This window comes from Python bivittatus, unplaced genomic scaffold (assembly GCF_059951505.1).
Source record: "Python bivittatus isolate LINGU-HERP-01145 unplaced genomic scaffold, Pbiv_v1 ctg000070_np1212, whole genome shotgun sequence".
Taxonomy (NCBI): domain Eukaryota; kingdom Metazoa; phylum Chordata; class Lepidosauria; order Squamata; family Pythonidae; genus Python; species Python bivittatus.
Window position 1 is genome coordinate 11017372 of NW_028277034.1, and position 15572 is coordinate 11032943.

General features: G+C 38.8%; 1 long non-coding RNA gene across 1 annotated transcript in view; it reads right to left on the bottom strand.

Moving 5' to 3' along the window:
• LOC148216841 (uncharacterized) overlaps positions 1–15572 on the bottom strand; it is a 140042-nt gene that overhangs the window by 122637 nt on the left and 1833 nt on the right. The window contains exons 2-3 of the long non-coding RNA XR_015794375.1: positions 13266–13321; positions 8483–8586 (exon numbers count right to left, since the gene is read on the bottom strand). This is a non-coding gene — a long non-coding RNA (uncharacterized LOC148216841). The remainder of the gene's footprint in view (positions 1–8482; positions 8587–13265; positions 13322–15572) is intronic.

A 15572-nucleotide genomic window follows, 5' to 3' on the forward strand; every position in this document is an offset into this window, starting at 1 on the left:
CTGGGGCTTGACTCTAATCATCCCTACATTTAAGCAAGGGCAGAAAGATGACCCAGTTAACTATCACTCAATAAGTCTCCTCAGTACTATCAGTACCTGTAGAGTAGACATATTTACTGGAAACTTCTGGATTGGCTAGAAGATGAGAATCTTCTAGCCAAGGAACAGGATTAAAAGTGGGAGCATCTGTGTTTGACTATAGATTGATACTATCCCATCTGATTGAAAAATATACTCAGTCTCCCAAGACAATTTTGTTTGCTCGTTTTGCAAGCCTCAAGTAGGCTTTTGAATCAATCTCCAAAGAACTTCTTGGGCATAAATTAAAATCTTCTACAACTGACAAACAGCTTCACACCCACTTACATGCACTTCAGTTTGAAGAAAGATAAGAAAGGCAAGATGGTGGCCAGAGGGCTATATGTTAGTGAGCAGCTTGGTGAAAATGCTGTCTGGTGGGGCTTCTTTGTGCGTGTGTGTGTGTGTGTTGTTATGTTGTGAAGCCCCTAAAACCACTGTGGTGGTGCTAGTTACCCTCTGGCATCAGAGGAGACAGGGGGCAAGAGGCTAATAGGGTACTAACTGGCTCCCTGGCTTGCCACAAAACATTGCAAGTTCCTGCACCCTGGGGGGCCGTATGCAGGGCCAGTGGATCCACTGTGGGTGGAGCTGTCCTTGGAGCCAAGGCCCATGGAGACCTGCAGAGGCCCTGGAGCCCCAAGAGCCAGCAGTCCCAGTTCCAGAAATCCATTCTAGCTCTTCACCCAGGCCTTTGGCAAGGGTAGTGAATCCCTCCTTGGGTTGTATGGGTTTGTTTTTTCAATCCTGGTTTTTTTTTTTAATCCTTACCATCTTCTATTCTTCATTTTTGTCAATTGTATTTTTTTCCTTTTTTTTTTTTTAACTTCCGAACTACCCAGAGTCGTTAGGAGTTGGTTGGCATAGAAATCATCTTCATTATCAAGGGCAAATTAATCCTTTTGTTTGTACTATGGAGATTAGAATTCTCCACAAAGCAACAGACTGTTAATTTTTTACCCTATTATCTCATATAGCATTTTTTCTTTCCTTTTTAAATTTTATTTACTCTTTTATCTATCTTACTATATTCTATTTAATCTGATTGTTCTGAGATGTATATTGGGTCAGTGACCTGTAATAAAGGAATTGAATTGTTTAGGATATTAGTTCCCTTATGTGTCATTTGCAGATCTGATCAGTTTTCCATCCACCAACTGATCCAAGTTGTTAATAAAAAATATTGATTAGTACAAATGGCCATCCATGATGATAGTAATCATACAGGAATAGAGGCTCCAGCTCATCAAAGGTAGACATTGAGAAAAAGACATTTCCCACATACTCATGAAATGGGGAAAAGGCAAGAAGCAGAACATCCAATTGGCCTTATCTCCCACACATTCACTCCTACACTGAGTGAATGAGGAAATGGAGCAGTGGAGGGTTCAACTGTAGTGCTGATGGAGTGAGACCTACTTCTCCCACTTAGAACTATGGAGAAGGAGCACAGAGTAAACAAGAATGCTAGGGATGACTTTTGCTGCTGGTGTCACTGGCGTACTGAAAAAGCCTATTCATTTTTAGCATCAGCTTCCTGAGCCCAAAGGTAGGTACCCAGCCTTAGGCAGGAGTTGTTTCCAGAGGGAGGCAAAATGCCAGGCACCATTCTGTACATGCACAGAACAGAGCAGCTACTGTTGTACAAACACACAAAAGAGTGACTGGTCTCTTTGTCCTACCCCCTTCCAACAATCCTGCAGATTCTCTCAATAGCTCACAGGAAGTGGAAATAACAAAGTTTGTGAAGTCCTAATAAACCTTTTTTAAAGTTACTTTTCAGGATACTGGACATTGCTGGCAAAAACGTTAGGGGAATTAAAATCCAGAGTACTCAGCAACTGCATAGCTTTTAAAAAAGGTTAAGTACAAATAGCTTTAAACCATTATATTTCTAAAAGAACTAATCAATAAGCACTGGAAACTTGATCATGTACCACAGCCCAGTCTAACAGTAATTAACGGGCCAGACACATCAAGGCCACTGAGGAATTAAAGCTTCATTTGACAATTGCAATAGGGGCTCAATTCACCAATGCAATATAGGCCTAATGGAGACAATTTGACAAAGCATTAATTCCAAACCAACACTGGGACAAGCTGAATAGAAAACCAATGTTATAAAGTCTCCAAAATAGCTTCTAAACATAAACACTATCTATTGTCTTAGAATCAGAAATGGGTAATTTAAAACACAACCATTCAACCAACAAAATCACATAATATTTCAGAAGGCAAAAAAAAAATAGTTACAGGAGCATAAGCAGCCATTTATTTTCCCACAAATCTGCTTTTTTAAAACAAAAACGATGCACAAAGAATTACTGTGTCTGTTGCTCCTCCAGCATTTTACATTGCACCATCCATAATTTCAAAAAGCATCTTGCAAAGTAAATCTGCACTTTAATGCTACAATGTAATAATCTGAGTTGCTACAGAAGGGCTCAGGATGTTGAATCACTGCAGTCAGAAGAGTTCAATAGCATTCAATTATGTTGATTTCCAGATAAGCACATTATAATTATGGGAATGGATGCACAGTCACAGCTATACTGGGTTTTAGCCTGCTGTGCTTCTTTTCCAGGATATTCCTTTCACTCCACCCTCAGTTTCCCATATTTCTTTCCTAACAGATGCTATATATTTTGGTCACTGACCATGCTCAGTCTTCAACAGGCTATTTCTTTAGCTTAAGGCTGTTCCTTAAATATTAGGTACTTCTCTCTTGCTTCCCAAAAGTCTTTGTCTAAGCTGCAGTTCTTTTGGCTCCAACAGAAGAGAATATATGTAGCTCAGGGTTGAACTGTGGAGTCCTTGGTATTCTCTGACCTTGGCTGTTGGCTTGCAGACATTTCCTTACCTGACTAGGTAACATCATCAGTGCTAGTGAGTGTGGGTTTTTTTTCCCTGTTTGTATACAGTAACTTGCCCTGCCAGTGTTAGTGGGTGTGGTTTTCTCCTTGGAAGTTCCTTGATTAGGGTACTGATACCCTATTCATTGAATAGGGAATTGATTCACCGAATAAGGTATTGATATCCTGTTCAATACCCTAATCAAGGAACTACCAAGGACAAAACCACAGGGATGGACAAATTGCAACGCCTTATAGTCCTTTTTCCATCTTTGAAGCCCCTTCAGATCAGGTATGCTCAAAACTGAGGCATAATTTCCTAAGTGGAAAATACTTAAAAGCTGTAATACTACCATTAAGATACAGTAACAATAATATCAACAATGAAAACTACCCTTCAAAACAAACAATACAAAACAGTTACAGTATGTCCACATGTGTGATAAGCTACTTTGTGGCCTTTAGACTTTCCAAAAATATTAAGTGCAGCTTTTTGCCACCAAAAGTTGTCCATTTTAGGTGGGTTAATATGTCACCACCTGGGCACTGCAGTGACAGCACAGCTCTAAAGATCTTTGGTTAAAAATCACTCCTGTTGAGTTCATGAATTAAAATGGATTTACTCCCAAATGTGTGTGCAACTTTTGTTTTGCTTCAAATAACAGTATGTCTCGTGCACAAACACATCCGATTAGTGCTTATTCATGACTGGGTAATGCACCTTTGTTAAGTACTGGCAGTTGAATGGATTTGCCATTTCTTCAACTGTAGCTAAACCAAACTAGTTAAAATCACATTTGAGCTTAAGGTGTGTTCTAGAGCAGAGTGGACATGGTCTGTGGGAAATTAATGAGGGCTGTGCAATTCCTTTAGATCAGTGTTGTCCAAACTTGGCCACTTTAAGATGAGTGGACTTCAACTCCCAGAATTCCCCAGCCAGCCATGCTGGCTGGGGAATTCTGGGAGTTGAAGTCCACTCATCTTAAAGTGGCCAAGTTTGGACAACACTGCTTTAGATGGTGCTTCTCAAAGCAACCATAGTACCTCTCTGACCTCAGTGTTTGAAACATCAAGATGCTATAGCTTCTCAGAGACTGATCACAATACTTTGTGGACTTTTTTGTGTTGCCTGATCATGCTTTATTTCATCAGCACTATTGGTGGAACCTTCCAAGCACATGCTTAGATGATTTGGAAAACCCTCAAAGGAGTCATACCCGGTCTTCGTCAGGCTGCAGCATCATGGTGGTTCAAACAATGGGTTTGGTGGAACATACCTAGAAGTACCAAATGCCCAGGCCACATATAATATGTGGATTATCCATCCCGATGATAGAGAAAACTCTGGAATTATACCTGAACACTTCTATTTTGTACTTCAAATGCTGATTTAAACTAACCAAACTGGGGAGAGAGATTTCTGGAATAAACGTAATACAATATTTGATAATAATTACAACAGTAATTGATGTACAAAACAGCATAGCAGCATAATGAGCTTCCTTGTATCACACAGCATTCTACTATGCTCACATATGTGTATGCCATTAATGTAATAGTATGCCAGATAAGCAGAGATTAACACCAGGATTAACAGTAGACAAACAATCAAGCAAGAAACAATACCCTAAGCAAGAAACTACAGACAATCAAGCAGTAAACAGCCTAAATCTAGGAACTACCAGGGAAAAAAACAACTGCTCCACCAAAACTGACAGGGCATGCCACTGTATATAAACGGAGTGCAAACCCCACTCCCTTCTAACAGTGAAGATGTTACCTAGACGGGTAACAAAATGTCTGCAAGAAAACAACCAAGCTCAGAGAACCCAAAGGACTCCACAGTTCAAGTCTGAGCTACATATATTCTCTTCTCTTGGTATGTCATTCAATATAACAGCATGGTTATATGAATTTGGGTGCAAATCAGATTGCTATCCAAATCACTTGTGCACATATAGCCTTTATTATTTTCATTAGCCTTTATGAAAACTAAAAATGATTTTTAGTTTGGTGAAGTTTTAGTTTTAACCACATTATACTATCCTCATACTTAAATTGGGGCTGATAATCTCTTCTAAGATTCAGTTCCAATGCAGAGAAGGTACCCTGTAAAATGGGTGGCATTTCCATCCTTTCCCATAAGTAAACTTTCTGGAGCAGTGTTGATTACTGAGCTTTTTATGAACAATGAATGGAAATATTCAGCCAAGCAGAGATGCACTTTCTGTTCATATTAAAATGCCACTCAATGAAAAATCCCAGTGGGGTGATTTCAGTGAAATAATATGCACCCCTCTATTTTAGTTGTCATGGGTGGATATGAATTCAAAATCTCCAGCTGAGATTCAGTCAAGCAGAACCAGGCACCAGATGGTTATCTGTGTAATATCCTGACATATGTGTTCCTGGTTACACAGCTGTTCTTGAAATTTGAAAGGAATATTTAAAAAGCAGAAATATGGAATATTAAAAATGTAACTGGAAAGACAGACTAGCGGCTGTCCTACAAGTCCTTAATGATATACATAAAAAGTAATTTAGAAATTCAGAGCCCTAATACATTACTGGTCCTGTCTACCATCATGGTAGTGTACTCAATCTCAGTCACAGACTACATCTTCTGTTGCCAATGGTCCTTCTGGGTAATCACTATGCTATGGTTTTCCCCACAGATAAATGAGAAGAGTGCTGCTTCTATTTTAAAACTTGAGTATTTTGAAAATGAATCCTAATGAATAGATTTCAAAGCAGAGCCGCAGGAAGTGGGCAGATATTTCAGAAGAAGCATATAGGCTACCTTCAATTATTCTGATGAGCCTGTAGTCTTTTTATGAATCCCTCGTGCTGAATACCAAAATATGTACAATATTATATTTAACCATTTTTAATCAATAGATTTTCTTTACCTTAGTTGCATAAGAAAGTAGTTACGGATATAGAAAGATATGAAAACAAATTATTTATGGTTTCCTTCAGACATATCCAAGCCACATTCCTTTCAGCAGATGGCAAAGTATGTTCTATATAGCTCTATAATTGGCATAAAAGTAAATAAGTATGTATTCTCTGTCTCCATACGTGCGCACACACAACCATTTTTATAAAGGAAATGGATCCTTCTAGAAGATACTTTAGAATCATGGTGCACAGCAAACTGAAGTGATTAAGCCTGAGGCTGCAATTCTAAGCCTAGTTATTTAAGAATATACCTCACTGAACTCAGTGACACTTAAAGAAAATATGGCTAGAATGGAATTATATCATTATGGCAAATAACTGTCTAGGCCTTAAAGCATTTCCTTACAGTCTATAGGCAAGAGAAGAAATACAGGTGTCAGACCCACTTATTACTATCACACATACAGTATCTGTCAATCAAATTTAGCCTTTAATTTTGGGAGAGGGCAGAAATAATTAAGCCCCATGAAAAACAAATACCAAATAACTAATCAGGGACAGAAAGATCCCCTCTAAGGGAAGCTTTTAAAAAACAGGGGCAGCTTCCATTTGGCCTGTTTTTGCCTTTTCTCTCATTAGAGGGGCTAAACATCTTTTTCCTGGCTGCCTTGAAGGCAGATAAGCAGTGCTCTGGTCCCCTGGAGTCAGCGCATGGAGATCTATTAAAAATATAGCAACCTAGGGAATAGTAGAGCTATATGTGAGATACACTTGGGGGAAGGGGGATTTTTATTTTATGGAAATGATTTCAACTGTATGCTTTTGTTATGCCTTTGTAATTCTTTATTTGCTCTGCCTTTCTCTCTCCCTCTCTCTCTGCATGTGCACCTTCCTGGAGGGAACAGCTGTTGAGATGATCCCTGTAGAAGTCATTGTATTTCCTGTCTTTCCCAGTCTCATTTTTGGCTTTCAACTCTGGTCTAGTTCCTTAATCTTTATATACATATAAAGTAAATACTTCAATCCTTATGGAATCAACACTCTGATTCTGAGAAGTATTTAACCTTAGTACAATGCATCTCTCACTTACTTACACTACAAAAGGAGAGAAAACCAGGAGGATGACACCACATTATCTACTCTTAAGCAATTCTGCACCAAAGAGAATTTCTCTGAGAAAAAGTAGTTGGCAAAAGCATACCATATAATCTCTTCTCAAGAGTATGGAAGGGTGCAGGGGGAGGGCGGCAAGGGGAAGGACTTAGAAATCCCCTTGGGGAAGCCAGAGGAGAACAACCCATCACATTCCAGGATGATAGGCTTGTCCAATTATTACTATGCTTAGTGCCTTCCCAATTTGCTTTCCTAAGGCCCTGTAATGTCAGAAGGGTAACTAAGATCCATTATAATTGGGGATCTCAAGACAGTGATGATCAGTTCAGTCCTTCCTGGCAGGACTGAAAACAGAACAGCAAACTGAGAGCACAGTCATTCAGCCTCAGGTCTCTGCTCTACCATCAGGGTAGAGGAGATGGAATTTCTTTCACTCCTTTCCCCAACAGATGCTGTCCTGACTCCAACTCCACCCAGCAGCTCAACAGAGACGTTGAGCTTCTTGAGCACAGTACAGCTTCATGGCATTTATACAATTGTCAGTCCTTTGGGTAAACCAAATCAGGAAACAGACTCCAAAGGAGAACTATACTATATTGAGATAGGCTATAATCACAGAATCTTGAAAACCTGATTGCACTTTACCACTTCCCTCCCTTATATCCCAGTGAATCAGGGAGGATCCTGCCTGAGCTCTTCTGAATACTAAGGACCTAAGGAATGTTTAATCTCTTTTCACTTATATAACAGTTCTTGTGTGTTTCCCTCAAGGTCATATCCCTGTTTCTCTACAATAACAGACCCTGGTTGAAATGTTGTTTCTGAAAATTTCACTAAGTAATTAACAGGCTTCAGTTTTATACAGGGTCTCCTTTTTGCATACTATTCTGCTACTATAAAAGGGAAAGCTTCTGTTTTCAGAAGAAATTAGTGAGATGAAAGCTTGTTTCACCAGTTCAAATAAAAACTTGGTTGGATCAGTCCAAATGTTATTGTGACTTGGTTGTCAGCTGTATTAGAAACACTTTATTGCCAGGGTTACAGCCTCAGAGGAAAGCAGATTGTGGTCATTATCACCTGTCTACATATAGTTTGCTATACAGTGAGATTTATCTGTAGGAACTGCATGGCAATGGAAAATAGAAAATCTCACTCTCAGGACATGAGGTATGACTGAAGTAAATATTTACACAAACACCTACCTGAACAATATTTACACAAGCATCTACCAGAATACAAACAAGTCCTAATAGCCACTTTTATCTTTGGTCTCTCCATGGTACTCCCTTCATCTTATCCTTGTCCCATACTCCAGACAACCTGAAATCATCCTCAGATGCTCTGCTCTTAAAACAATGTTTTCCCCTTTAGGCAGCCAACAAGCCATAACAATTTTACTGTGGATTCAATCAGATGTGCTTCACCAGCCATTTTTGGGGCAAAATGACCCCCTAAAAGGTGCAAGCCACTGTAAGCCCCCTTCCCCAGATTTATTTAGTATGTGAAAACACTCTTAATTTGCACAAGGGATTTCTTACCTGCCATATTCAGTAAAGCATAGGCACTCAGTCACAGACTGATGCAGCTGAAAGGTCTTACTTGATTCAGAGTCTTACCCTTTCCTCAGATTATGCCTTCATAGCTTGGCAAAAAAAACAGAAATGCATGGGTTATTAATTAATGGGTTAAGATTAGGAGCTTAAACTTAATTTCCTAATTATTTTTTTAATTGATTAATGAAAACTAAAGTCCTCCAAAAGAAAGAGTTAAAAAAATGCTTGTGTACCCTCTGGTAAGTTTATTATGTAATTGTCACAATTTCTGCAGTCCTTGGAGGCTATTAAAAAGAGTGTGGCTTTTTTGTGACCATAAACACATTCATTTGCCCCGACAGATGTACCCAGTCTAGTGAATGACCATTGCAACTGTATGCACAAGAGACTTAAGTATGCTTTGGAGAATATATATATATAATACATAATTTTATATTGGGAGGATGGTTTGCTGTGATCACAGTTATTTTCATGGATAGGGCTTTTCTATGTACAAAAGTATATATAAAGTAATTTCTTTGATTACATTGCAGTTTACTCTGAGTCTTAGAAGAGGCTGTTATAAAGCTTAACTACCTGTTGATAATTAACTACTCCACTTAAACTTGCTGGTAGGTAATCTTGTTTCTCAGGCAACACTTAAAACTAGCTTCTTAATTCAAATAGTATGGGAAATGGCTTAACAAACCAGAAAATCTTAAAGGCAAATATCCAAGGGCCAGAAGGAAAGCTGTGGTTTGTCAGCTAATATGAATGCAGATATACTCACTGGGATAAGATAGGTTTTAAGCTATTGTTAAATATTCAAAATGTATTTCTTACAAATATGAATGTATTAGTTGGATGATTCAACTAGAGAACTCTTCTCCAACTTGAAAAATAACTTTTAAAGTCAGGTGTTATGAAACAGCAAGTTGCAGCAGCTATCCAAAGTCCTTATTATCGTAATGGATGACATTGTTAAAATCTTATGAAGTCATAAACAATTGTAATAAAAGAACAGTTCCAACAATGTGAAGTGGTCCATTACAGGTTGGGTATGAAAACTCTGGACTAGACTACTATTACAATTATTAAAGGGAAATATATTACACAAAACTTTCTTGAAGCAAAAAAAGCAAGACAAATTAATGTATTGTGATAAGAACATATCTTTCTGAAGGTGTAAATAATTACACAGCACAATGCTATACATGACAAACACCAGTATATATTATTCCACTAAAAGAATAAAAATATTCTTTACTGCAGTTCAAGGTTTCATCTTTTTGGCTACAATTGTGTACTCACTTCCCTGAAATGAAACTGTGTTGAATGACTTACTGAACATTACAAATTTTATAGTAATAAATATTCCAGTTATAAAATAAATCATCCAGCAGCACTTTCAGAATAAATAGCTCATCGAATTTAAATCACCTAGTCTTTTCTAATTACCTGCAAGGTAGAAATTAATGTCCCTGATACTTCTCCTCAGGGAGAAAGTGTTAATAAAGGACATTATTGCTGAAACCTCTTATCCTAATAGAGATCAGTCTTGTTGTTACAAATTACCATACTTGCCGCAGATTCTTATATAGAAGTATGTCTTCTTAGATATTCTGAACCCACTTTATTGAAGATATTTAAAGATGAAACCCAGGCTCATGAGTGGTGCCCAGAAGTTAATTGCTCTTTATTTATTTATCAAATTTATATGATACTGAATAAGTAACTTACAAGTAATAATCTATAAAAATCTTTACAAAAAACATACAAAGTTAAAAGACAGAGAGAGCATCCTCAAGCCACCAACAACCCCCAGTGCTGCAAACCAAACCCCCATTGGATTCCCATGCTAATTGGCAGAGCCAGATCTTGATGCTCTTCCAGAAGGCCAGAAGAGTGGGGGCCAATCTCAACTCAGGGGGAAGATATTAACAAGGCAGAGCAACAGCACAAAAGACTCTCCTGCTAGACCCCACCAGTCGAAATTCTTTAGCCGACAGGGTCCATAACATGCCCTTCCTGCCAAAGCAGGTGGGATGGATTGATGTAGCTGTGACAAGACGGTTCCTCAGGTAACCTGGGCCCATGCCATGAGGGTCTTTAAAGGTCATAACCAACACCTTGAATTGGACCCAGAAGCAGACCGGCACCCAATGCAGCTCGTGTAGCAGAGGTGTTACATACGCAGCCCTAGAGGTGCCCATAACTGTCTGCACCGCCGGACCTGCACCAACTGCAGCTTCCGGATACTTTTCAAGGGTAGCCCTATGTAGAGCATGTTGCAATAGTCCATATGGGAGATAAGCAGGGCATGAGTGACTGAGAGAAGTCATTAATAATGACTACAGATACCAACTGTGGTTGCATAACATATCATCTCATGTTGATATTGATTTACCATGTGCAGATCTGGAAGCATGATCATTTTTGATTAAGCGAGAAGTTATAAGCTATGGTATACTTGGTTAATCAGTGGTAGGCATGGATCAGTATGTCATCCACATCTAAACTAATAGTAGCTAACCATGCAGAGATGGACACTCTCAACTACTGTAGCAGCCCAAGCCAACCTATCCCAAACTGGAGCCTCTCAACTCCCAGGATGCTGAGCCAACCCAGCTGAGAATTCTGAGAGCTAAAGTCCACTGGACAATGAGCAGACAGGAGAGGCTGGCCTAAATATTAAATTTGTTTCATCTCCCCTATTTCCTGTAACACCTGGTTAACGCTCTTGAGGATATTTTTTTAATAAGAAAATGGTTTCCATTTCTAATTTAAAATAGTGAAATTCCACTGAAGACCCTACTACAGTTTTACTTGTTTGGAATAAATTATACCCAATGTCTATAACAAAATAATGAACAAATATCAAAATACAGTTAGTGTGACAGTAATTCACAAATGCTAATTAGATCAAGTTGCAGATCTGAATAACTGCATATTGCTTAGAAAGTCAAAACTTACATTCCATTTTTAAAACTATTATTTATTTAGTCCTCCTATTAACCATTTTGGCTGGAGTACCAAATGTCAGAAATCCAGTAATAAATGAAAACACATAAAACAATATAAAGCAAACAGCATATAAAAATTTCAAAATCTTTCCTTAAAATAGGAATTAGAAAAAAGTTATTTTTTAAATGAGTAAACATTATAGGCCAAACAAAATATAAATATTTTTAAAGACTTCTTAAAGCCAATGTGGATGGCTATTCCATATTATATTGGGCAGAGGGTTCCACAGACATGGGCAACTACAGAGTAGCTTGCTCCTAAATAGTAGTAAGATAAGCCAACTATTACTGGAGGTAGGTCTCCCTAGAAGGTTGTAGTGGGGGTGGGAATCCTACAGGAGACAGTATGGTCTAGAAGATGTACTATATATATTTATAGTCTATATTTTTGCTATTTGGTCTGTCTAAGCCCAGTGGGCTATACCTAATGTAAGATTAGCAAAAAAAAAAAAGTCATTCTGCAATTGTTGCAGAAACGCTAGCAAAACGACTAATGTAAATAATTCATAACAAGCTATGGATGCTTTTGCTTAAGCAGCATCAGATAGATTGAAACATGAACAAGGAGATTTAGCTTGTGCTCATGGAATGATAGCAGATGAAAAATCCAGTGATTTCAATGGGATTAGGTAGACTATTTTAGAAAAGGCATCTAGGGCTAGATTTGTGCATGATTTTTCAAGGGTGTTCCAATCAGTCACAGGCTTCCATCCTAATGAAAGTGGTCGTCAGATAAACATACAATTTATTCAGTGGACTTCATTGGAAAAAAAGAATGAATCAAAGATCAGACAGATATTATATATTCCATACCACCAAAGATCACAGAAATCACATATTACATTTATGCAGGTGAACTTTCAGGAAATCTTTGATATGCTTTGCTAAGTAGCATATTCTTTATCTGTACTGTGATCAAACAGGAAGCCTAAACAAGGTTTTCTGCTAGCTAGTAGTTTGGCTGTATTCTGAGGTGCCAGTTAATCAGCTGAGAAATTTATTTTAGAGTTGTTTCAAATTGGTTTCTGTAAAAGGGATCTGGTGTCTTTGCAGTAATGGTTTCTCTTGGAATGGATAGATAATTTTACTTGGCAAACAATATCCTCAGCTAAAGTAATGTTTGAGTAGAACAAATAATAGATCTTGTGTGTTTGACAGAAATCCCAACATACTGTAAGCCTTTTTAAAGAGCAAGACTAGAAATCTATGAGTTAGGTGAGACTCCGTATAGCCAGCATATTTACCCAAAGGGATATCAAACTACTCCAGACTCACATGGAGCTAACTCTGCATATAAACTGGCTATGAAATATGATGACTAATATATAGGTAGTCCTCATCTAACAACCACAATTGGAACCCACAACTTGGTTGCTAAGTGAAACAGTCGCTAACTGGAAAATCATGTGACAGCAACTGTGTTTATGATTTTACTTCAGCTTCTCTTTTTCCCCACTTCCCTGCCTTTTGGAATGCTCATCCCAGTGCTGGGGTAATTAGCAAGCAGGGAATTAATGTTTGCATATACATTCATCAGAGAGGAAGGGATTACAAGAGAGTAAGGAGGCACACAGTGGGGAACACACACAGAAAGGAATGAGCTGGCACTGGCTGTTTGCCTACAGCACTCAAGGCTCCATGAGGCCCCTTTAGGAGGCCAAAAGAAAGAAAAAAAAGCCAAAAATGTGAAACTGATGAAAGTCTTGTCAGTTACAGAGAACAGCCTAATTAAGGTCACAGAACTGAGTTTAACTTGCAGTTAGTACCTTTTGGGGAAGCCGGGGTCAGCAGAGAAAAGCAGCTCAGGAACAGATTGCTAGTTCTGCGAGGGGGAAAAAAGGGGGGAAAATGGGTCAGGCATAAGACAATACGTACTAACTGACTGTAATGGTGAACATATGATAGAGAGAGATGTTGCAAAGGTCAAAAGTGTGGGCATTGGTCGCAAAGTTACTTTTTCATCACCACTGTAACTTTGAACGGTTACTGCCCAAGGCAATTGTTAAGCAAAGAGACCGTATGGCTGTTACAAAATAGTATCAAACTGCATACAATAATTTTGCAAAGTGGAGGCTACATTATCCTGCAAATTGATAAGCTAGAGTGGGGCAAAAAAGTATTTAGTCAGCCACCAATTGTGCAAGTTCTCCCACTTAGAAAGATGAGAGAGGCCTGTAATTTTCATCATAGGTATACCTCAACTATGAGACAAAATGGGGGGGGAAATCCAGAAAATCACACTGTCTGATTTTTAAAGAATTTATTTGCAAATCATGGTGGAAAATAAGTATTTGGTCACCTACAAACAAGCAAGATGTCTGGCTTTCACAGACCTGTAACTACTTCTTTAAGAGGCTCCTCTGTCCTCCACTCATTACCTGTAGTAATGGCACCTGTTTGACCTTGTTATCAGTATAAAAGACACCTGTCCACAACCTCAAACAGTCACACTCCAAATTCTACTATGGCCAAGACCAAAGAGCTGTTGAAGGACACCAGAAACAAAATTGTAGACCTGCACCAGGCTGGGAAGACTGAATCTGCAATAGGCAAGCAGCTTGGTATGAAGAAATCAACTGTGGGAGCAATAATTAGAAAATGGAAGACATACAAGACCACTGATAATCTCCCTCGATCTGGGGCTCCATGCAAGATCTCACCCCGTGGGGTCAAAATGATCACAAGAACGGTGAGCAAAAATCCCAGAACCACACGGGGGGACCTAGTGAATGACCTGCAGATTGCTGGGACCAAAGTAACAAAGGCTACCATCAGTAACACACTACGCCGCCAGGGACTCAAATCCTGCAGTGCCAGACATGTCCCCCTGCTTAAGCCAGTACATGTCTGGGCCCATCTGAAGTTTGCTAGAGAGCATTTGGATGATCCAGAAGAGGATTGGGAGAATGTCATATGGTCAGATGAAACCAAAGTAGAATGTTTTGGTCTAAACTCAACTTGTTGTGTTTGGAGGAGAGAGAATGCTGAGTTGCATCCAAAGAACACCATACCTACTGTGAAGCATGGGGGTGGAAACATCATGCTTTGGGGCTGTTTTTCTGCAAAGGGACCAGGACAACTGATCCGTGTAAAGGAAGGAATGAATGGGGCCATGTATCGTGAGATTTTGAGTGAACACCTCCTTCCATCAGCAAGGGCATTGAAGATGAAACGTGGCTGGGTCTTTCAGCATGACAATGATCCCAAACACACTGCCCGGGCAACGAAGGAGTGGCTTCGTAAGAAGCATTTCAAGGTCCTGGAGTGGCCTAGCCAGTCTCCAGATCTCAACCCCATGGAAAACCTTTGGAGGGAGTTGAAGGTCCGTGTTGCCCAGTGACAGCCCCAAAACATCACTGCTCTAGAGGAGATCTGCATGGAGGAATGGGCCAAAATACCAGCAACAGTGTGTGAAAACCTTGTGAAGACTTACAGAAAACGTTTGACCTCTGTCATTGCCAACAAAGGATATATAACAAAGTATTGAGATGAACTTTTGATATTGACCAAATACTTATTTTCCACCATGATTTGCAAATAAATTCTTTAAAAATCAGACAATGTGATTTTCTGGATTTTTTTCCCCATTTTGTCTCTCATAGTTGAGGTATACCTATGATGAAAATTACAGGCCTCTCTCATCTTTTTAAGTGGGAGAACTTGCACAATTGGTGGCTGACTAAATGCTTTTTTGCCCCACTGTATATTATTACCACTGTCTTATTTTGGCAAGATTCTGATCAAAATTTGGCAGGAAACCACCTGATAATTCTCTACTTACTAATAACATCCAAATAAAAAAACACTAGTGTAATTGCATTCAATAATAATATCACTAATCAATAAAATCTTTAATAATTATAAATTTATAATAAATACTTGTTCATAGCAGAAATTACTTGGGATGTGCCAAATAGTCATGTATAAGTCATTGTCACAGGTGACTGCAGGTGGCTTCTGCATGAACCAAAACTCTGTTTTGCATGCTTTGCTCTCAACATGGACTGAAATTGGATAGAATTCTTTTGACTAGAATTCATTCTATTTTAGCTGTTGTGACTGGAAGCTGACTC